At 45.4% G+C, this 6,000-nt stretch overlaps 1 protein-coding gene across 1 annotated transcript in view; it reads left to right on the top strand.

The window, feature by feature from the left end:
* Positions 1-610: 610 nt before the first annotated feature.
* Positions 611-6,000, top strand: part of TBX15 (T-box transcription factor 15) — a 164,788-nt gene continuing 159,398 nt past the window's right edge. The window contains exon 1 of the mRNA XM_074188566.1: positions 611-797. The gene's annotated coding sequence lies outside the window, so the exon portion shown is untranslated. The remainder of the gene's footprint in view (positions 798-6,000) is intronic.

The following is a 6,000-nucleotide window of genomic DNA, read 5'->3' as shown; positions in this document are numbered from 1 at the left end:
AGATGAATTCCATTAGTGTCCTTCGACCCTGGGCAGGGAGTGAGGGGGGTTCATTCGTAGCCCCAGGGAGAGAGGGGACTCAGTCCAGGCAGAGAGGAGAATTGGGGTTTTTATTAGGGACAAGTGTTTCTCGTAATGGAAAGCAGGATCTCTCTCTCTAAATAGCCTTCGACACCCCTCTTCCCCCCTCCCCAGCACTTTAATACGCGCTGAATTCCCTATAGGAAGAGATGAGTAGACTTGGCTTGCTGGGCTGGGTTCGGGCCTCAGTCTCTTCATCAGTCTTGCTCCCTGGCTCCGCCTGGCCTGGGTGTAGCTCGCAGAGGGTCACCGAGGGCTCTGCTCTGTGGCCGCCACAGACAATCCAGGAACTGACCCCTGCTGCTGGAGGGTACACTCCCCCCCCCCCTTGCCCTGCTTGGCCCTGCCCAGTCCGGGCCTCCCGGGCCCTGCCTCTGGCTGCCAGGCTGGAGGCATTAGGCCCAAGGAGGCGTAGATCAGAGAGCGAAAGACTCAACCACACCCCAACTCCTGGTGATTCCAGTCAGCCCCCAGGACTGTTTGGGGGAAACGTTTGTTTAGAAGTTTCTCCAACAATGGAAAGTTCAGGCTTTTCCTGGCCATGCTCTGCAGGAACTGAAGCTGAGCGAAGCACACAGCTGTTCCACCAAATCTGTTTACCCCTCGATCCGTCCTCTCGGCGGTGGCGAGGGAAAGGGAGCGTCTAAACTGCACTTTCCCTTTTAGGCCGAGAACAGGAAAACTCCTCTCGCCACCTCTCCTGCTGCCTGGGTGAGGTGAGACATCCCTTGGGGCCCGGTGGCTAGCATCGCTGTTGTTGGATAGCGAGAAGCTACAAGCAAGGATAGAGATGCTGGGGCCGATGGCGGTGATAATGATGCTGATGGGGATGCTGGGGGTGATGATGCGGAGGCTGGTGGGGAGGAGGATGGGGAGGATGCTGAAGCTAATGATGGGGAGGGAGGGGAAGAACGAAGAGAAGAGAAAGGGAGAGGGAACCGTTAATAGGATCTCAATTCCCAGCTCAGGCTCGGCTGCAAGGAGCTGGGCATTTGCTCCTTCACTATTGTTTCCTGGGCTCCCCGATAATAGTTCATCAAATTACAGAATCTACTTAGGGAAAAATTAGGATCCACAACGTAATGGAAAGGACCCTGGGTCTGGCAGTGGAGGCCCCGGCACAGCTATGTATCTGTTCGTGATCCGGGACGAATAACTCCCTGCTCTGAGCCCCAGTTTCATCTGTAAAATGAAGCGGTTGAACTAGCTGACCTCTAAAGTGACTCCCGATTCTAGTTCTCTCTACAAGCAGGGGAGTGATTGTACTTGTCATTTCACCAGAGCCCCTCCTTCACTTTGTGGAGGTTCAGCGCCCAGGGGCGGGCACTCAGTTTATAGAATGCGCCTGTGTGGCTTTAGCCGGGTTTCTAGCGCTTTGGAGACAGGCTTTCTGAGAAGCCAAAGGAAAGAATGGCCTTTTCTATACATCTGTTATTCATCTCTGCATCTCTTCTTTCATGCCATCTTTGCCTGTTCTTCTCAGCCGGGATGAGGAAGCCAAGGACAGACACCTAAAACCGCTTTAAAAATAATCCTTATCGATTGGGCTTCTTCCGGGGATGCCAACCTTAAAAACAGTCAAGCGTTACCTCATCGACTCCCCTAACTCTTCAGGCTGAGGTCCACATAGGCTTTAGAAGGTTCCTTTTCCAGGGTAGTAGAAGGCTTTCTCCTCGGCCTTCACTTCAGGGTGGATGCCCTTAAGGAACTTCAACCCATAGAGGCAGGATAAAGTAAAAAGGAAAATAGTTTTGACTCCAGACTCCTCTTTCCTGTTATTGAAACAATTCGTTCAATTTTTCTTTTCTTTTCCTTTCTTTTTACCCTTTTGATCCTCAGTCACTCCATCTATACAAAGAGGGAGCTGAACAAGTTAGCCTCTAAGGTCCCTTCCAAGCTCTATTAGCCCCGCTCCAGTAAATAACTTAATCATTCAGATATTAGATTTCATCAAGACTGCTCAGTAACATAGGATTCACTTCACCTTACACACACGCCTTCCCCCCCCCTAAAAAAGCCAAATGATTGAGCTTCCGAATTACCCGGATTCTTATGCTTTCCTTCAGTTTACTCTGAGTTGATAAGACCTTATCTGGGGAGGCTGGGAGGCTGGAAAAAGTCCTGTCTATAATAATGAAGATGGATTTTGAGGCTGCAAGACATAACTACTATTTGTTATTAGTTTTTGTCGCTATCAGTACAGATGGGGAAGCATGGGCCGTATCTTTTTTCCGCTCCCTTCTATGCCCACCTCTACTCAATCTCATCCCTCAGTTTACTCATTCCAGAGGAAATCACCTGTCCTTTTAAAACTCTAAGGGGGGGTACCACGTTGTGGGAGAGTGCGCGGAACAAGTTTCGAACAGGTTTCTTCCCTCAAAGAGAGTCCACAGGCCTATTGTCTTCCTCTCAGATGCCGATCCGAAAGATTGAGAGGAGGGGAAGTTAAACTATACAGGACAAAAATTCATTGTTAAGGAAGACTTTGAAGTTGGGCAACTGTGGCTGCTTCCATTTTCCCCCTCCTCTTCTCTCTCTCTCTCCCTCCCCTGAGTCTTCCAGATGCACCAGAAATCCTTACTTTGATCTTGCAAAGCAGCAATTGATATTTTTTAATTTTTTTGTTTTAAAAAAATGGTCGGACAGGGAGGAAATAATAGTAACCATGCAGGCTGGGGTACCCCGGGGAATCGGTTCTCCTGGGCAGGGGGCGGAGTCAGATAGGGGCTTTCTCTCTTGGTTTAATTGAGAGACCGGAGGAGAGGGTTTTCCACCCCAAAGAAATGTTTCGAGGCTGGATAGAAACATCTGTTCGGGGGTTCGTTTTACATAAATTCTTCGCAAAGATTTTTTTTTTTCTTTTTCCTTTTCGTCTCCATTGACAGGGCACTTTGGTCTGATTCAAACAAGGAAGTAAGGGTGTGCGTGTGTGTGTGTGTGTGTGTGTGTGTGTGTGTGTGTGAGAGAGAGAGAGAGAGAGAGAGAGAGACAGAGAGAGACAGAGAGAGACAGAGACAGAGACAGAAACAGAGACAGAGAGTCTGAGAGATAAGGGGAGAGGTGAGAATAGGTGTATGTATTGGGAGGGGAGGGAGTGAGAGAAAGTAAGAAGGTTCCTCAGTGCTTTGATATTTAGGGTAAAAGTCGGCTCCTCAATCCCCAAACCTCAATTCCACACCCCCCAATACCCCGGCTCTGAGAAGAGAATTGGAGACTAAGAAGAAAATGAGCAGAGTGAGACGCAGACGCCCGATCTCTCGCCCCTTCTTTCCACCTCAGTACATGGTGTCTTTTCCCCTCTCTCTATAAAGGAGGGAGAGGGGAACTGAGTTGTATACCTCGACCAAGGAGCGATGTCAGTACGTTTCCTCCTTTTCTGGATCTCTCCCTGTCTGGAGCTCAGGGAGTTCCTGAAATAAGACAGATGTGCAACCTTTCCCGGCGCTTTGGGGATCAGCCTAATAACCCCAAATTGGATTGGGATTAGGGAGAATATTAAAACCACATAGAAAGCGACACTTATACCCCTGGCTTTCCACGGCCAACCACTCCCACTCCCGGGGCCCTTCTCCTAGTCTCCATTAGGAGGCTAACCTTTTGCCTCTGCTTTGTCAGACCCTGGCAAAAGTCTTTAGGTGCTCGAATCTGCTTAGAGGTGTCTCTTACCCGATCTCCTCCTCCCTACTCATTATTTGAGACTCTCATTTTCTTAGCTTTCATAAAACCATAATGCATATCCTGCGAATGGAGCTCTGCTTTTTGCTCTTTGGAATCCACAGAGACACCCTGGCTGGGTAATAGTTGGGGGGGGAGAGACAGACAGACAGACTGAGAGAGAGACCCAGACAGAGACAAAGAGAGAGACAGAGTCAGGGACATAGAGACACATAGACAGACACAGAGAGATAGAGAGACAGACAGAGACAGAGAGAAGGCATTAATGGACACATTTTTCGCTACTATGAATAGAAGGATAAGAGCTCAAGAAATTTGGGGGGGGGTTAATGATAACTACATCAGTTTCATAATATATGGAATATCATCCCAGGGAAAATTCAGGAGAAAAATCGCTTTGGAACTTCAAGTGCTATATTAATGTATTGTTATTTCTCAAAATAATATAATTATTCCGTGTTCATGCTATAATTACTTTATTAAAGCTCTAAGAGAAATCTGATTTTAATATATACATGAAGACCAGCTACAATTTATAATTGAAGTTAAAATCGGAGTCTCATGAAAAGTATTTATTATTGATACAGAGAATTCTCCTGATTATTGTATTTTCTATAGTATACTCTATTTCTATGACTTTGCCTTTTTACCCTATAAATCCTTTGCCAAATAGAACCCCTCGCCCCAAATTCCCTGCACTGACCTATTGGGAGTGACAAAAAAAACCAAAAAATGTGTAGAGTTGGGGCTAAAGTAATTTGCTGTCTCTTGGAAAAGATGGAAGAGTCAATTGACTTCTCAGAAACTAAGTCTCTCTCTCTCTCTCTCTCTCTCTCTCTCTCTCTCTCTCTCTCTCTCTCTCTCTTTCTATTTTTCCTTTTCCCTTCCAATTACTGTTTCATGTTCTTCCTGTACATGCGAGCCCCAAGAGCAGCAGAGCCCACCAGCCCTAGGGATCCTTGAGAGCCCCACAGGATTTTCATTTCTAAAAAACTAAGTTGCTCTGAGTTTTACTTTTGTGTTCAGAATTGACAGACTCAGCTGTTGTGAGAACAGTCGGAGATTTCATCTAGTAAAAGAGAAGGCAAGGACCAAGAAGCCCCTTAACTTGTGGAATAGGTCAGAAAGCATATTCTCTAGGGTCCAAGGTATCTTTGCAGCCTCAATATGTATATACTCTTAAATATTAGACAGGCAAACTTATAATTTCCTTCATCTCTCTTTCCAGCTTAACCATATACATAACTCTCTCTCTCTCTCTCTCTCTCTCTCTCTCTCTCTCTCTCTCTCTCTCTCTCTCTCACACACACACACACACACACACACACACACACACACACACACATATCTTCCATTCATAGCATTAAACTTCAGGGGAAGTGGGATTAAACGAAAAAATAAAGAAAACAAAATGACTGGCAAGAAAAAATGGAAAAGGAAGACTGGTTGTAAGAGAAGGCTGTGGCATTGGAAGCCTGAGGAAGTAGGTAAAGAAATTTAAATCTTAATTGTAAGGTAGAGGTTGGGAATTGGAGGGAGAAAAATGACTCGAACTTGATACTGAAAGGTTTTGAGGTAACATACATAAGGGCTTGGGTACCTATAGGACATATTAAAGAAATTCTGCCCAGCAAGAAAATGTCTTGGAAAGCATTTTAATGTAATGTTTGCACCACGTTAGCCTGCAAGTTATGCTGGATTTGCCATCAGAGCAAAAGAAAAAAAATAGCAGAAAAGTAAACTGTGCCAACATTCCACAGTGAAACCCAGTCAGGAAAAGGGGGGAGGATATATTTGGGAAGGGGGCAGATCTTGGTTTTCTCTCTCAATTTGTTTCTATATTTTTCTACCCCCTTTTCCTCCTTGCCTGGGTACCAGAACGTGAGTGAAAAATATCTGAGTTCTAGCTCTGACTTCAACATTAACTTATTATGTGATCTCAGGGAATCACTTATTCCTGCTTTATCTGAGTTTCCTTATCAGTAAAATGAAGCACCTGAACTAGACAAAATGATATCTCCAATTCTTGCAAAAAATAAATAAGCCATTCAAGCTTATCTTCAGGCCTATGAGGTTTTTTTTAACCTTTTTTTTCCTTAGGTAGCCAATAACACGATAAGTTTTTTATAACCCACTCTTACTTCCTCCCCATAAACACTTTCTTGGTATCCTTTATTCATCTAGAGGTGTAAGTAGTTGATAATGTATGATTCATATGATGACCTTTTGGAGTATGTGTATGTG

This window comes from Macrotis lagotis, chromosome 5 (assembly GCF_037893015.1).
Source record: "Macrotis lagotis isolate mMagLag1 chromosome 5, bilby.v1.9.chrom.fasta, whole genome shotgun sequence".
NCBI lineage: Eukaryota > Metazoa > Chordata > Mammalia > Peramelemorphia > Peramelidae > Macrotis > Macrotis lagotis.
Note: the sequence above shows the minus strand (reverse complement) of the source record. Positions and strands in the feature narration are given on the sequence as shown.